Here is a 17,708-nt window from a genome sequence, read left to right as displayed (position 1 = left end):
CTTTCTGAGGAAGGCTGTACAAACTGGAATTTGTTAAATAACAACATTGGTCTGCAAAGCCAGGTGACCTCCCCTTATTCCTCTCGTGGTCACTAACCCCCTCCCACCCCCCAAAAATGTGATGAAAAACATTACTTGCCAGCCTCTGTGCCAGCCTCGGATGTTATACTCAGGTCCATTAGAACAGCATGTAGGTCCCTGGAGTAGTCTACTGGTAGGTGCAGTGCAGTGCACACAAGTGGACCCAGGCTCCTACCTCCCCCTACCTGTTACACTTGTGGAGGAAACTGTGAGCCCTCCAAAACTCACTAGAAACCCACTGTACCCACATATAGGTGCCCCCTTCACCCATAAGGGCTATGGTAGTGGTGTACAGTTGAGGGTAGTGGGATTTGGGAGGGCTTTTGGGGGGGCTCAGCAAACAAGGTAAGGGAGCAATGGTCAGATGTGTACCTGGGAGCATTTTATGTAGTCCACTGCAGTGCCCCGTAGGGTGCCCTACTGCTTTCCTGGGATGTCAGAGAGACCAGTGCACTAAAAATGCTGGCTCCTCCTACATCCCAATGGCTTGATTTTTGTGCGTTTTGCACTTGGACATTTTTTTTTTTTTTTTTTTTTTTCGAAAATGGACCAAAAATTAAAACGTCCAAATCACAAAACCATTCTATTTTCAAAAACAAAAGATAGACATTTTTCTTTTTTGAAAATGACCTTCTTTGCTATTCAGATTTTGGATGTTTTTTGCAAAACGTCTAAAGTTGGACTTAGATGTCATATTGAAAATGCCCCTCCGTATCACATAACTCTGTTACTATATCACATGACTTTGTGGTATTATGTCCCAGTTAACATAACTTCCACCAACCAGCCTACCAGACTCTTGTTTATAGTTTTTCTCCATTGTCATTGGTTGGCTTCACAGCATGATCACTGCATGAACCTTGCATTTTTACTCACCTGCTCCACATCTGCTTCCCCCCCCCCCCTTGCATAAATATGTGTACATGTCATTTCACATACTCATTTCATTCCCTTCTAAACACCTAGATTGCTCCATCTCCTTACACACAATACCCTAGAGATTTCTTCAGACCATCCCCTTGTCTTATTTGCTATTAACCACTTATCTATCCAGCATAACTTATCTCTCCAGCACAAGATTGCCTACAGTTGGCCAGACTGGTGACACCATGGGAACTTAATTGAGCTGTCTATTTGTATTCCATACTTCAGATTCTTAGACCTGGTCATGCTGGATCTTGCAGGGCATAAACTACAGTACATTTCTACAATGGCCTTTGCTCTGATTTTAAAACCATATTATTGCAATTTTCTTTACTTAACTGGTTAGTGCTGCTGAATATGAGCGCAAACAGCTACAGCTGTAGCTGCCTATTTTGTGGGCGGTCCTTGGGTGGAGTCGGTACTTACATGGTAAAGAGCTGATATTCAGCACTTAAGGGCCCTTTTACAAAGGTACAAGAGGGCTAATGAGTGGGTTGCACTCACCAAATCAGCACTACTGCTGGGGTAGCACATGTGCCCTGCAGTAATTCTGAATCCCGCGGTAGAATATAATTTTATAGTTTATACCACAGGGGGCATTCCCAGCAGTAAACAGCAGCACGCCCAAGTTGGCATGCACTGCATGGTTACCACACAGGTAGCATGTGAACCCTTACCTCTAGGTCAATGGGTGGCAGTAAGGGCTCAGGTTGTAAATAGGCGTGCTAGAATTAAATTTGGCACACGCCTATTTCCCAGCCCTTTAAAAAATTGCCTTTTTCCCAGCTGTGGTATAAAATGGCCCAGCACGCTCCCAAAAGACGCAGCCACACTACCGCAGGCCACTTTTTACTACAGCTTTGTAAAAGGACCCCTTAATTGCCTCACGTTAACTGGACAAATCAGACCACATAAAAAGCAGATCATACTTAACCACATAGGGGATAGCTGGCTGAATATAACTGAATATTCAATGCCAGTGCCCAGACATGGCCCAACAATGAATATTTGGCCATAACACTGGTGGCAGCCAAAAAACCACTGAATAATTATCCCTCTGGTTTTAATTCATAAGGCACTTCACACTGGAATCACCACTTTCTATTGGACCTCTTCATCCCACGTCACTCCTGATTATCCTACTCACGCTCAAAAAATATCATCCAACTAGTCATACCATCCCCTTCCTTTCATTACCTCGATACCACTACACAGCTTATTTCTTGTTCTTTGGCCTTGTTAAAGAACTGAAGGAATCATCTAAACTGAGTCAGCACATGTAATATGCTGTTATGACTGTGGATGTGTGAGCCCTTGTGCCCCGTCTGAGCACGGCGAGGATGGAGTGCCACCGCACTTGGTCAGGCAGCCAGATAACCCCTAGCTTCACCTGCACTTAGCCACAGTCCCCCAGGAGTTGAGCCCCTGGGTTCAAGCGGCCGGCAGGACTTCCGGAACCGGCGGGGTTGCACGACCACTGACCAGACAGGTGGGCAAACAAACACAGTCCAGGAGCCCGTAAACAGCAGAGCAAAGAATAGTCATAGAACAGTCCAAGGTCAAGGCAGGCAGCAACACAACACATAGTCCAGGAACAAACCAAGGTCAGGAACACCGGAACACAGGAACCGAAGACAAGGAGCACCGGCATGAAACTCAAACACAATTGAGGCCGAAGCAATGAAGGACTGGAGTCGCAATTGTTGGGAAATGGACAGTTGCATGAAACATATGTCAGTAGGAAGAGAGTGTGTAAAAATAAATCTATGGCACAGGGAGTGGTGAGTCAAGAAGTTGAGAGAGAAATGGCTATGAGGCAGAAGTTTCTTCCTTGATGGCATCTGAGGATAGATTTAATGTACAATGTTCAACTGTCTCAAGTACTTCTGGAGCTGATTTGCAAGATGAAGAATTGCTGGGTGTAGAGCAGGATGCAGAAGTTCCTGGCACATCGGCTCAAGGTCTATGTAATGATTTGGAGAAAAGAAATTATGGCTGAAGGTCAGATGTTAAGAAAAAAGAAGAGAGGGAGTGCAAAGTTAAGGAAGAGGCTGAGAGATATGAAGTTTTTAAAGAGTCTAAAGAATACTGTCAAGCAACTTGATATGGAGAAATGTATGTGTCACTCAAGTTTAGACTCATTGAAATCTGGTAGTGAACAAGTTTGGAAGTGTCCTGACTCATTCAACTACTGACTCAGAGGACACTATAATTAATAGGGAGGATCAAAATTATGTGCTATTAGTGCTCTGGATAAATGCCTTTATTTGTTTTAATCTCATTATGTAATTTTTTTGGATGTACTTAATTTCTTGATGTAAATTGCATTGAACTCTGTTTGGGCATAATAAAGGGGCCCTTTTTCAAAGCAGGGTAAGCCCAACACAGTCTTACCAGTCACTAAACCAGAAGTACTGCTGGGCTACTGCAGTAACCTGGCAGTAGTTCCCACCCCCACCACGCACCATTTCCAGCACTAGAAAAATATTTTTATTTTTGTAGCGCTGGTGTTTACCTGGCAGTGATCAGGCAGTGCTGCACAGTTAATCAAGCGGGTTAGTGTGGCAGCCCTTACCGCCACCTCAATGGGTGGTGGTAAGTGCTTCCCCCCCCCTGAAATAGCCATTTCCTTTTTTAAAAAACAGCCTTTTAATCGCTGCGGTAAAAGGGGGCCTCAGCACATGTCAGAAACACATGCTGATGCCAGCGCAGGCCCCCTTTTGTCATAGCTTAGTAAAAGGATTTCAAAGTAAAGAAAGATATTGAGGCTAAAGATCAGGAATTAACTGACAAGAAAAAGGATGATGAGAATAGAGAAGATGGTAAGAAAAAAGGCTAAAATTTCAAAAACAATTACAAGTTGGCTTTTAGCATTTCATGTTCTTCCTAGTATTATAGATGAGGCAAGGCCAGACCTCTACCCAGGGCTTCTGAAATATTCTGATGTAACTTTGCAGGCTAATCGTACTTAGGGCAAATGGGCCTGGCTAAATTATGATGAACAATTTAGGAAAAGCTTGGCTAAGAAGAGATTAGATGCTTTGGGTTATAGGGATATGGATAGCTGGTTAGCAGAAATGACTCCTGTTAGGTCAGGAGTTTTTAGTATGAGTACGCACAGACAATGGGAGGGTTTGAAAGACAAGCAGTTTCTAATAGTTGGGGAACAGGAGCTTCTATGGGTTGTGCGTTTTCTCAGCCATTACGTTGAGGAGTTAGTGGTGGTACAGGAATATATGTAGAGTTAGGGTCGGAGGTCAGCCTAATTTTTGCTTTCATAGATGTAGTTTGTGTGGAAATAATCATCCTGCTTTTAAATGTTCATCTGGCGGAGTTGGTGTACAAAAGGATTTGTTTTTCATCAGTCAGGAAAATTTGCCACTCCAAATATTGTGCAAGGCACCATCTCCAATTAATATTAATGCTGTGATATTGTGGTGTAAAGGATACCCTGATCGTTTGGCTGCAAAGCTGTTACATGAGGGGTTTTTATTTGGCTTTCACATTCCTTATGATGGGCCATGTTTAGATCATAAAGCAAAGAATGCTGTCTCTGTTTGTAGGATGCAGGAGATTGTAGCAGCCAAATTAAAAAATGAATTAGATATGGATAGAATTGCTGTGCCCTTTGATAAGCTTCCAATTGAAAATTTGATGATTTCTCCATTGGGCATTATTGCTAAAAAAAGACAAAGGAAAAATTAGATTGATCCACAATTTATCCTACCCAAATGGAATGAGTATGAACAGTTTTATAGACCCGGCAGTATGTTCAGTACAATATGTATCATTTGATTCTGTGGTGGCTCTTTTAACAGCATGTGGTGCTGCTTCTTTAATGGCAAAGGCACATATTGAGTCTGCTTTTAGATTACTGTCTATTCACCCTGAATCTTTTTATCTTTGAGGTACTCATTTTTCAGGGAAGTATTATTTAAAACCTTAACCTACAAAACTATCCATAATTCTAAGTTTTCTTACCAAAGTACCAAACTCTGGAACTCATTACCCAAGTATATCAGACACTCAGTCGATTATATGTCATTTAGAAGTTCACTTGTTTAGATCCGTGTTCAGCTAATATGAAAAAAATGTATTCTTAAATTAATTTTTCCCTATTAGTTGTATTCTTGTATTAATTGTCTTGTAATGCTTGACCTTTCTTGGGGAAAATGAGGGGTAGAAGTGTCATAATAAATAAATAAATAATGTAGACAAATGCTTACCTATGAAATTCTCTGTAGCATGCAAATATTTTGAAGCATTTGTTTCCTTTTTCCATTGGGTAGTAGTGTAAGCTGCTTAGGTGGATTGAATTATTCATTATCTTGATGATTTTATTTGTTTGTGGGTCCAGCTGCTTCTACTGTTTGTGCTGATATGGTTGATACATTTTTTTTTTTAGTTACATTTGTACCCTGTGCTTTCCCACTCTTGGCAGGCTCAATGTGGCTTACAGGTACTTATTGTATGGAGGGTTAAGTGACTTGCCCAGAGTCACAAGGAGCTGTGCCTGAAGTGGGAATTGAACTCAGTTCCTCAGGACCAGCATCCACCACCCTAACCACTAGGCCACTCCTCCACTCCATTTCTACAACTGGCAAAAGTTTTTGGTGTGCCATTAGCTGCAAAGAAATCACGAGGACTTTCTTAGGAACTGAACTTGATTCTGTTAAGATGGAGTCTGGCTTGCCAGAGGAGAAGTTAACAAAATTAGTGGAGACAGTTTCAGCTGCAAAAAAGGTTACTCTAAATCAATTGCAAAGTTTGATAAGACATTTGAACTTTGCTTGTAGAGTAATACCAATGGGAAGGGTATTTACTAGAAGAATAGGATTGTTTATTTTATTTTATTTCTTTCTTTATTTATTTATTTATTTGTTACATTTGTATCCCACATTTTCCTATCTATTTGCAGGCTCAATGTGGTTTACATAGTACCGTAAAGGCAATCGCCAAGTCCGGTGGAGAAACAAATACAAGGTGATGGTGGTCGAATAAAGGTACATGTGTTTCAGGTACAATGGGGATCAAGGAGATGGAAGGTTATGTGGTGTCCATTACGAGCTTTGGTTTTGCTGTGTTGCAGAGTATAGGTGTTATGTTGGGTCGCTGGGGTATGCCTTTTTGAACAGGTTGGTTTTTAGTGATTTCCTGAAGTTTAGGTGGTCATAGGTTGTTTTCACAGCTTTTGGCAATGCGTTCCATAGTTGTGTGCTTATATAGTAGAAGCTAGATGCATAGGTTGCTTTGTATTTAAGTCCTTTGCAGTTTGGGTAGTGAGGTTTAGGTATGTTCGAGATGATCTAGTTATGTTTCTGATTGGTAGGTTTATGAGGTCTGTCATGTATCCTGGGACTTGGCCGTAGATAATTTTGTGGACCAGGGTGTAGATTTTGAAGGTAATACATTTTTTGATTGGTAGCCAGTGCAGTTTTTCTCAGAGGGGTTTGGCACTTTCGAATCACAATTTTCCAAATATCAGCCTGGCTGCTGTATTTTGAGCGGTCTGGAGTTTCTTAGTAAGTTGTTCTTTGCATCCTGCATAGATTCCATTGCAATAGTCTGCATGGCTTAATACCATTGATTGTATTAAATTGCAAAATATTTCCCTCGGGAAGAAAGCTTTCACGCGTTTAAGTTTCCACATTGAGTGGAACATTTTCTTTGTTGTGGAGTTCACTTGGCTCTCGAGTGTGAGGTTGCGGTCGATTGTGACGCCGAGTATTTTCAGACTGTCTGAGATAGGGAGTGAGTGATCTGGGGTGATTAAGGTTGTGGGTTTGTACGTATTGTGTTGAGATGAGAGGATGAGGCAGTGTGTTTTTTCAGTGTTCAGTTTCAGTTGAAAAGAGTTTGCCCATGAGTCCATAGTGTTCAAACCTAGTTTGATTTCGCTGGTGATTTCTGTTAGATCATGTCTGAAGGGAATGTATATTGTAACATCGTCTGCGTAGATGAACAGGTTGAGGCCTTGCTTTGATAAGGACTTGGCTAGGGGGATCATCATTATGTTAAAAAAGTGTTGGTGATAGTGATGATCCTTGTGGTACTCCACAGTCTGCTTTCCAAGGTTTAATTTTGATTTCACTTGGTATGTTCTGGTGGTTAGAAAACCCTTGATCCAGCTGAGTATGTTTCCACCAATCCCTAAGTAGTCTAAGAATCTTAGTAGTATATTGTGGTTTATCATGTCGAATGCACTCGACATATCAAATTGGAGGAGAAGTATGCTTTTACTTATAGCTATTTCCTGCTTGAATTTGGCCAGGAGAGTGACTAGCACTGTTTCGGTACTATGGAGGGGGCGAAATCCCGATTGTGATTCATGTAGTATTGAGAACTCGTCCATGTAGTCAGTGATCTGTTTGGTTACCATGCTCTCCATCAGTTTGACTGCTAGTGGAATAGATGCAACTGGGCGGTAATTGTTGAGTAAGGGTGTTACAGAAAACATAACTTTTTTATGTTTAAATTGTTCTGTAAAGGAGGATTCAGACATTTGGAAGGCATTTTGAAGAGATTTTAATGGTATTTGTATTTGGCAATTTCCAGCAATTTCTAATATTGATTTAGAGTGGGGTTTGGAATCTCCTTTAAAGGGACTTGGTGTTCTGGTAGTTGGCCAACTCTCTGTTTGGAGAGAGGGTGGTGTAAGAATATATGCTTGTGCATTTGTGGAAAACAATTGCAAAATAGAAGAGAAGTGTTGTATTCAGAAGGAGCGTAGCCAGACCTTACGGCGGGAGGGGGCCAGAGTCCGAGGTGGGGGGCATATTTTGGCCTGCCGCCACTGCCCCCACCACTTTGCTGCTCCCCTGCCACCTTGTCACTCCTTCCGCTACCTTGTCGCTCCCCCCGCCGCCCTGCTGCACCCCACAGCAACAAATAATTTGGCTGGCGGGGCTCTACAACCCCCCCCCCCCCCAGCTGAAGCCTTGTCCAGCACTGGTCTCCAGTGCCACCCCATTCCCTGCCCTGCTGTCTCTTCCTCCTGACATCCTGCATGCTCCTTTAAGTGAAACTGAGCATGCTCAGTTTCACTTAAAGGAGCATGCAGGATGTCAGGAGGAAGAGACAGCAGGGCAGGGAACACGGCGGTGCCTCAGACTGGCACTGGACAAGGCTTCAGCTGACAGGGGTTGGGGACCCTGAAATCAAAACCAGGGGCACAGATGAAATTTGGGGGGCCAGGCCCCCGTGGCCGCACCTAGCTACGCCACTGATTCAGATAACTGTGCGGTAAAAGAGAGTATTAATATACAAATGGTCCATTCTGCTCTTTTGATGGAATGTCTGCAAGTTTTAGTTTTATGCTGTTTCAGTTGAATATAACATTTTCTGCTAGACATGTGCCAGGAGTTGCTAACTGTATAGCAGATTCTTTATCTTGTTTTCAGTGGGCACGATTTTGTGCTTTAGCTCCTGGTGCAGAAGAATCCTCGACGGCAAATCCAGAAGACATTTGGGAGCTGATTCCAGCAAAGTTGTCAGAGTTCTTTGTCTGTAAATACTTGGAAACTGTATGAAACAGGATGGAATCAATTTGTTCATTTTATAGCGTCAATAAAAGTAACTCCACGGAGGCCGATTTGAACGGGAAAAGGGGTGCAGTTTATTTCAAGAGCATGGGGTTTAAAGTTTTCCAGGTTTGTTGTGAAGGCTTCACTATCAAGTGTTAGTTTTGCGTCCAAGATATTTCATTTTGCTGACCCAACCAGAGTCTTTTTTGTTCAGAAATGGCATTATTTAAAGTAGCCTTCTGTTTGGCATTTTTTGGTGTTTTAAGAGTTGGAGAATCAGTTGCACCTTCTAAATCAGCAGATAAGAACATAAGAATAGCCATACTGGGTCAGATCAATGGTCTATCTAGCCCAATATCCTGCTTCCAGCAGTGGCCAATGCAGGTCACAAGTACCTGGCAGAAGCTCAAACAGTAGCAAGGTCCCATGGTATCAATCACAAGGCCAGCAGTGGCTTCCCCATATCCAACTCAAAAGACTATTCCTCCAGGAACTTGCCAAACCTTTTTTAAACCCAGATACACTAACTACTGTTACAATATCCTTGGACAACGAGTTCTAGAGCTTAATTATTCATTGAGTGAAAAAAATATTTCCTCCTGTTTTTAAAATATTTCCATGTAACATAATTGAGTGTCTCCTAGTCTTTGTACTTTTTAAAAGAGCAAAAAAATCAATTCACTTATACTCGTTCTACGCCATTCAGGTTACTGTAGACCTCAATTATATCTCCCCTCAGCAGTCTTTTTTTCCAAGCTGAAGAGCCTTATCCTCTAACCTTGCCTGACCAATTTACTTCAATTTTCTGAAGGAGTAAACAAATGTGGACAAAGGGGAGCCGGTTGATATCGTGTATCTGGATTTTCAAAAGGTGTTTGACAAGGTACCTCATGAAAGGCTACAGAGGAAATTGGAGGGTCATGGGATAGGAGGAAATGTCCTATTGTGGATTAAAAACTGGTTGAAGGATAGGAAACAGAATGGGGTTAAATGGGTAGTATTCACAATGGAGAAGGGTAGTTAGTGGGGTTCCTCAGGGGTCTGTGCTAGGACCGCTGCTTTTTAATATATTTATAAATGATTTAGAGATGGGAGTAACTAGCGAGGTAATTAAATTTGCTGATGACACAAAGTTATTCAAAGTCGTTAACTCGCGACAGGATTGTGAAAAGTTACATAAGGACCTTACGAGACTGGGAGACTGGGCGGCTAAATGGCAGATAACGTTTAATGTGAGCAAGTGCAAGGTGATGCATGTGGGAAAAAAGAACCCAAATTATAGCTACGTCATGCAAGGTTCCACGTTAGGAGTTACGGACCAAGAAAGGGATCTGGGTGTCGTCGTCGATAATATACTGAAACCTTCTGCTCAGTGTGCTGCTGCGGCTCGGAAAGCAAATAGAATGTTGGGTATTATTAGGAAAGGTATGGAAAACAGGTGTGAGGATGTTATAATGCTGTTGTATCGCTCCATGGTGTGACAGCACCTTGAGTACTGTGTTCAATTCTGGTCGCCGCATCTCAAGAAAGATATAGTAGAATTGGAAAAGGTGCAGCGAAGGGTGACTAAAATGATAGCGGGGATGGGACGACTTCCCTATGAAGAAAGACTAAGGAGGCTAGGGCTTTTCAGCTTGGAGAAGAGACGGCTGAGGGGAGACATGATAGAGGTATATAAAATAATGAGTGGAGAGGAACAGGTGGATGTGAAGCGTCTGTTCACGCTTTCCAAAAATACTAGGACTAGGGGGCATGCGATGAAACTACAGTGTAGTAAATTTAAAACAAATCGGAGAAAAGTTTTCTTCACCCAACGCGTAATTAAACTCTGGAATTCGTTGCCGGAGAACGTGGTGAAGGCGATTAGCTTAGCAGAGTTTAAAAAGGGGTTAGACGATTTCCTAAAGGACAACTCCATAAACCACTACTAAATGGACTTGGGAAAAATCCACAATTCCAGGAATAACATGTATAGAATGTTTGTACGTTTGGGAAGCTCGCCAGGTGCCCTTGGCCTGGATTGGCCGCTGTCATGGACAGGATGCTAGGCTCGATGGACCCTTGGTCTTTTCCCAGTGTGGCATTACTTACTGTATGTACTTATAACCTTTCCTCATCTGAGAGGAGTTCCTTTCCCTTTATCATTTTGGTTGCTCTTTTTTGAACCTTTTCTAATTCCGCTATATCTTTTTGATACGTCAACTAGAACGTAATGGACATAACACAACTCTTCCGTTATACGATGCCCTAATGTGGCTGTGCCACATGAACTTTATCTTACCACAACATCACTTTGTATTTGTTCTCACCGGAGTCTGCAAATGCCTCTCCGGTACTATGTAAGCCACATTGAGCCTACAAATAGGTGGGAAAATGTGGGATACATATGTAACAAATAAATAAATTAAACACAATACTGAAGGTGAGGTCACACCATGGAGTGATACAGAGGCATTAAAGTATTCTTGGTCTTATATACCATCCAATTCCTTATAATTGCTTATTTGGCCGCCACTGCACACTAGGCAAAATATTTCAGCCTATCATCTACAATGACACCTAGATCTTTTCTTGGGTGCTGACTCTAAGGTGGACCCTAGTATCAGGTAACTCTGATTCAGATTATTCTTTCCAATGTGAATCACTTTGCTTTTCTTCACATTAAATTTCATCTGCCATTTGGATAACCCAGTCTTCCAGTTTCCTAAGGTCTCCCTGCAATTTTTTACAGTCTGCATGTGTTTTAACAACTTTGAATAATTTTGTGTCATCTGCAAATTTAATCACCTCACTCATTGTTCCAATTTCCAGATTATTTATAAATATGCTAACTAGCGCCAGTCCCAGTACAGATCCCTGCAGCACTCCACTATTCCCCTCCTCCACTGAGAAAAATGGATGATGGAGGAAAGGGAGAGCAGAGGAGCAGTGAGGATATAATAAGAGAAAGAGTATGCATGCTGTCAAGCACTACTGGAAGCATGAGTAGCACCCTATTCACTACCAGTTGCTCCACCACATTTATCTGCCATTATAACACTATTTTTATTGACACAGCTTATAGCAACAGCAATAATCATTAGAGACCAGCACGCAATGAAGCTAAAAAAATAGTAAATTTAAAATGAATCAGAGAAAATTTTACTTCACTCAACATGTAATTCAACTCTGGAATTTGTTGCCAGAGAATGTAGAAAAAGCCGTTAGCTTAGCGGGGTTTAAAAAAGGGTTTTGGTGGTTTCCTAAAGGAAAAGTCCACAGACCATTATTAAAATGGACTTGGGGCAAAGCCACTTCTTAAGCAGCATAAAATGTATTGTACTTTTTTGGGATCTTGCCAGGCACTTGTGACTTGGATTGGCAACTGTTTGTGTGTCCCAGAATGGTAATGCTTATGTACTTCTGTGACAAAAGTACCTCTCATAATATCTTACTGCGTGAGAAGAGTTCCTTCAAAGTCACTGTTTCCAGAAAGAAATTAAAACTCTAGTTTTATTGGTTACTCACCATCCACACCCTCTGAGCTCCTAGCTATAAATCCTGAGAACTTTGGGGAGCTCTTCAGATGTGACTTAGCTTGGGAAGAAGATAGCATCAGAGGCTGAAGGAAGGACACTTGCCTTTGCTTTCTGCAGCTGTTTAAGGATCAGGTAAAAGTTCCACAAATCTTCCAGTACATCTGCTTGCATGATTTTTTTCTGTGGCAGTTTTTCCTCTACTGTAAATTGCACTCTTTGAAATGTTGGGCTAAGGCTACCTATTTTAAATAGGTGTAAACAGACTGACTTGCTGGCTTTTGCCCTTTTCTTGCACTAAAATGAAATCTTTCCCTATGAGTGAAAATGTGAAACTTCCTGCTCTGCTGCTGGTAATCTTCCAGATCTCCTTCAAGGAGGAGAAACTTTTTCTTTTTTTTTTTTGAGATTTAAATAAATGTTATTAGATTTTTAAGGGTAACAACTACTACTACTACTACTACTATTTAGCATTTCTATAGCGCTACAAGGCATACGCAGCGCTGCACAAACATAGAAGAAAGACAGTCCCTGCTCAAGAGCTTACAATCTAATAGACAAAAAATAAATAAAGTAAGCAAATCAATCAATTAATGTGAACGGGAAGGAAGAGAGGAGGGTAAGTGGAGGCGAGTGGTTATAAGTGGTTACGAGTCAAAAGCAATGTTAAAGAGGTGGGCTTTCAGTCTAGATTTAAAGGTGGCCAAGGATGGGGCAAGACGTAGGGGCTCAGGGAGTTTATTCCAGGCGTAGGGTGCAGCGAGACAGAAGGCGCGAAGTCTGGAGTTGGCAGTAGTGGAGAAGGGAACAGATAAGAAGGATTTATCCATGGAGCGGAGTGCACGGGAAGGGGTGTAGGGAAGGACGAGTGTGGAGAGATACTGGGGAGCAGCAGAGTGAATACATTTATAGGTTAGTAGAAGAAGTTTGAACAGGATGCGAAAATGGATAGGGAGCCAGTGAAGGGTCTTGAGGAGAGGGGTAGTATGAGTAAAGCGACCCTGGCGGAAGATGAGAAGGGCAGCAGAGTTTTGAACCGACTGGAGAGGGGAGAGGTGACTAAGTGGGAGGCCAGCAAGAAGCAGATTGCAGTAGTCTAAACGAGAGGTGACAAGGGTGTGGATGAGGGTTTTGGTAGAGTGCTCGGAAAGAAAGGGGCGGATTTTACAGATGTTGTAAAGAAAGAAACGACAGGTCTTGGCAATCTGCTGGATATGAGCAGAGAAGGAGAGAGAAGAGTCAAAGATGACCCCAAGGTTTCTAGCTGAGGAGACAGGGAGAATGAGAGAGCCATCAACAGAAATAGAAAACGGGGGGAGCGGGGAGGTGGGTTTGGGGGGGAAAATGAGAAGCTCGGTTTTGGTCATATTTAATTTCAGGTGGCGTTGAGACATCCAGGCAGCAATGTCAGACAAGCACGCTGAAACTTTGGTTTGGATGCAAGGTGAGATATCAGGGGTAGAAAGGTAGATTTGGGAGTCATCAGCATAGAGATGGTAGGAAAAGCCATGGGATGAGATTAATGAACCAAGGGAAGAAGTGTAGATAGAAAAGAGGAGGGGACCAAGAACAGAACCCTGAGGTACGCCGACAGGCAGAGGGATAGAAGTAGAAGAGGATCCACCAGAGTGAACACTAAAGGTGCGGAGGGAGAGGTAGGAAGAGAACCAGGAAAGGACAGAGCCCTGGAATCCAAGTGAGGACAGGGTATCGAGAAGTATGCTGTGATCGACAGTGTCAAAAGCAGCGGAAAGATCAAGAAGAATGAGGATGGAATATTGACCTCTGGATTTAGCCAGTAATAGGTCATTGGAGACTTTAGTAAGCGCAGTTTCGGTTGAGTGGAGAGGGCGAAAACCAGATTGTAGTGGGTCAAGAATAGCATGTGAGGAGAGAAAATCAAGGCAGCGGCGGTGAACAGCACGCTCAAGTAATTTGGAGAGAAAAGGAAGGAGGGAGATGGGTCGGTAATTAGAGGGACAAGTAGGGTGAAGTGAAGGCTTCTTAAGGAGAGGTGTGACCACAGCATGTTAAAGGCAGCAGGGACAGTCGCAGTGGAAAGTGAGAGGTTGAGAATGTGACAGATAAAAGGAATAAGAGTAGGAGAGATGGCATTAAGAAGGTGGGTGGGAATGGGATCAGAGGAACAGGTGGTACATTTTGAGGAAGAAAGGAGAAGTGTAGTTTCCTCAATAGTAACTTCAGGAAAGGAGGAAAAGGAATGAGGGGAAGTAGAGAGAGGGGAACGGACTAGTGGAGGGAGAGCTGGTGAGGTAGAGAAAGCAAGGTTTATCTTTTGAACCTTGTTGTGAAAGAATTCAGCAAGGGTCTGAGGAGATAATGAAGGGGGAGTTGGGGGAGGGGGCACCTTGAGGAGAGAGTTCAATGTGGTGAAGAGAAGTCGAGGATTAGAGCCAAGAGAGTTGGTCAATTGGATATAATAATCCTGTTTGGCACGTAAAAGAGCAGATTGGAAGGAGGTCAGCATCAACTTAAAGTGTAAGAAATCAGCAAGGGCCCGAGATTTCCGCCAGAGGCGTTCGGCGGAGCGGGTACAGGAACGTAGGTAGCGGATATTAGAAGTCAGCCAAGGTTGGGGTTTTGTACGCCTTACAGGGCGGGTCATCAAAGGTGCAAGAGTGTCTAAGGCAGAGGATAGAGTATTGTTGTAAGAAGAAACAAGCCTCCAAATTCAATACAAAAATAACAATGTTTTATAACTTCCATTCCATAAGAGAAAATATAATAACAGGCAGTACTTATAAATATATCAATAATATAGAACAATAAGACATGTAACTGGATAAAAAATTGAATAATGTTGTAGTTCAAAAGCTTAAATTGAGTGAATACACAACAAGTATACAGATAAATGAAGCTGATATACACTTTAATGGAAGTTAAATTAATATGAATAGTAATTTTTTAAAAACGAGGAGAGAGGGAAAAAAAAAAGGGGGGGGTTAGATATTATGCTCAGGTGGCTATTTAGACTCCATAAATTGTTGTAAAGCTAACCAAATTTTATGATTAGATATCTGAAAATTACCAGTATTGGTTGTACAATATCTATGAATTTGTAAGACATTATTCTACCAAAAATGTATATTAAGTTGTGAATTATCCTTCCAATTGGATAGTACATATTTAAGGGTAATTGCTATCAATGTGTCAACAAGTTTAGATTTGTAAACATCTACAGAATGATCTAATATCAATGAACCAAAGATAATCTTTTTAGGAGTCATAAATTGATACAACGGCATTCAAAGGTGATACATTTTAATCAAACTGCCAAGAGATGGGATGGAATGGGTCGGACAGGGTTATAAACTGGCCTTTTTCTCAAAATACTGACTGCAGGGAAAGAAAGGTACAACCAGAGTCCACTTTAATTGGTGGACGTGGTAAAACTGTCTGATTCTTTGGGGATCTCTGGAAGAATGGATTTCAGAGAGTCAGGTCCTGATAATGCTAGCAGAGCATGAGCTAAAGTTTAGTTTATTAGGCACTTGCTTAACTGCCTTTCAAACTAAATCAAAGCGCTGTACAGCCTACATGGAAACAGAAAAGAACTCCAACACACACACACGCACACACAGAGCCTATAGAAAGACTCCATGGGGGATGAATTTTGGGAGCTGGTCAGGGAATAGGGGATGATTTACTATGTAATTATAAAATTGTTCTGAAGGGACCGTGGTCTGGAACGTCCACATACATCTGTGGATTATCAGGGATTATAGCTCTTATTTCATATCAGGAGCTTTATCTGAACTATTATTATTAGACATAAATGGGCACCTGTGTGAAATGACAACGACATGCCTGTTTTCTAGAGGCAACATAGGTGCTTCTCTCAAAACTTGCCCCAGCAACAAACAAGTTTTCACCCACAAGTATATACCTGCTCCGATTGTGTACAAGTGTCTCTATATTCAATGTGTGTACATGTGTATTTCTAAAATATAGCTGTAAGACCTCACCCCAGCCCCACCCAACTATGCCCCCAGCAATGTGCGCAGATCAGTGGCATAGCCAAGGGTGGGCCTGGGTGAGCCCAGGCCCACCCACTTTGGGCTCAGGCCCACCCAGTAGCAGCACACCTATGATGTAGCTGGCAGGGATCCCCAAGCCCCACCTGCCGAAAACTCCCGTCCCTCCTACATACTTTGAAAATTGCAGATCTTTGCTTGCAGCGAGCAGCAACTGATACATACTGCTCACTCCGGCCCCACAGCCTTCCCTCTGCTGTATTCCCGCCTATGCGGAAACAGGAAGTTGTATCAGAAAGAAGGCTGTGGGGCCAACATGAGCAGTGTGTATTAGTCGCTGCTCGCTGCCAGTGACTATTTAAAAAGTATACGGGGGGAGGGGGATGATTAAGAGACAATATGTCATGCAGGCGAGAGAGGGAGAGACCAAATCAGTTGTGGGACAAGGCAGAGTTCTTATGCCCACCCATCTTAGTCTCAGGCCCACCCAAAATTGGGTCTCTGGCTACGCCCCTGGTGCAGATCACCTAAAAGCACTATCTTTTTACACAGAAACAGAGAAAATGACAACAGAAAAAGACCATATGGCCTATCCATTCTGCCCATCCAATGCATCAACTATCCCTTCCTCTTGCGTAAAGATCCTGTGTACTTATCCCATTCCTTCTTGAATTCAGATACAGTCTTCATCTTTACCACCTCCACCAGGAGGCTGTTCTATAAATTTACCACTCTTTCCATAAGGAAGTATTACCTTAGGTTACTCCTGAATCTAACCCCTTTCACCTACATCCTATGTCCCCTCATTCCAGAACCAGAGCCGCTGAGAGACTGAACTGGGCCCAGGGCAGGGCCACCACCACCAGGCCCGGGGCAGAGCCACCACCGCCCCCTCCCGATCGCTGCCACAAAATACCTTATTGGCTGGTGGGGATCCCGAGGCCCCGCCAGCAGAAGACGTCTTCCAGCGCTGCCTCTTCTGCTGATTGCCTGCCCCTGCAGCTGCTTTTTCTCTCAGAACATGCTTGGTTTCAAAACCAAGCATGCGCGCCTGAGAGGAAAAGCAGCCTCTCAGCTGTGCAGAAGAGCAGCATTGAAATTGCTCTTCCGAGCTCTCCCCAGTCTCCAAGGGGGGCCCGGCTGTGGCACTGGAGATTTCTCCGTCCTGCTCCCGTCAAGACGCGATCACTTGGGTGCCAGCAGGAGCAGGAGAAAGACCCTAGCACCGGGCCCCCCTTGGAGGCCCAGACCCAGGGAATTTTGCCGCCCCTGCCCGCCCCTCAGCAGCCCTGTCCAGAGCTTCATTTCAATTGAAAGAGACTTGCATCCTGTGTATTATGATACAGAGGTATTCAAATGCCTGTCTAGTATCACCGTGTCTTTCTTCCAAAGTACACATATTGAATATACATATTTTTATGAATATATACCCCAATGCCATTTTATAATAGACATTTCCAGAAAATACTACCCCCATAGAGCTTCCTAAACGTTACAAGAACCAGTTCCATTTGCTGCAGCCTCAGCCAGCTGTCTGCCTTCCTGTCCTCTGAGCGAAGCTGAAGATTGTCTGGGAGTTATTTTAGCTCTTTCTGTATGAGTTATATAGTGATATCAACATTCAAAGGTTTCAAAAACACTCTTGTTTACCTTACCTATTCTATCATTAT

The 17,708-nt window shown here is 42.8% G+C and overlaps 1 protein-coding gene across 2 annotated transcripts in view; it reads left to right on the top strand.

The window, feature by feature from the left end:
* Positions 1-17,708, top strand: part of LOC115474306 (venom serine protease inhibitor-like) — a 187,787-nt gene that overhangs the window by 129,415 nt on the left and 40,664 nt on the right. Inside the window, exon 1 of one of the 2 annotated variants that reach the window (XM_030209733.1) lies at positions 12,075-12,178. The exons of the other annotated variant lie outside the window; for it this stretch is intronic. The gene's annotated coding sequence lies outside the window, so the exon portion shown is untranslated. Of the gene's footprint in view, positions 1-12,074; positions 12,179-17,708 lie in introns of those variants that run through there. 2 annotated transcript variants of the gene reach the window in all.

Source organism: Microcaecilia unicolor, chromosome 7 (assembly GCF_901765095.1).
Source record: "Microcaecilia unicolor chromosome 7, aMicUni1.1, whole genome shotgun sequence".
NCBI lineage: Eukaryota > Metazoa > Chordata > Amphibia > Gymnophiona > Siphonopidae > Microcaecilia > Microcaecilia unicolor.
The sequence above is the reverse complement of the archived record's forward strand: the minus strand, read 5'-3'. Positions and strand labels throughout refer to the sequence as shown.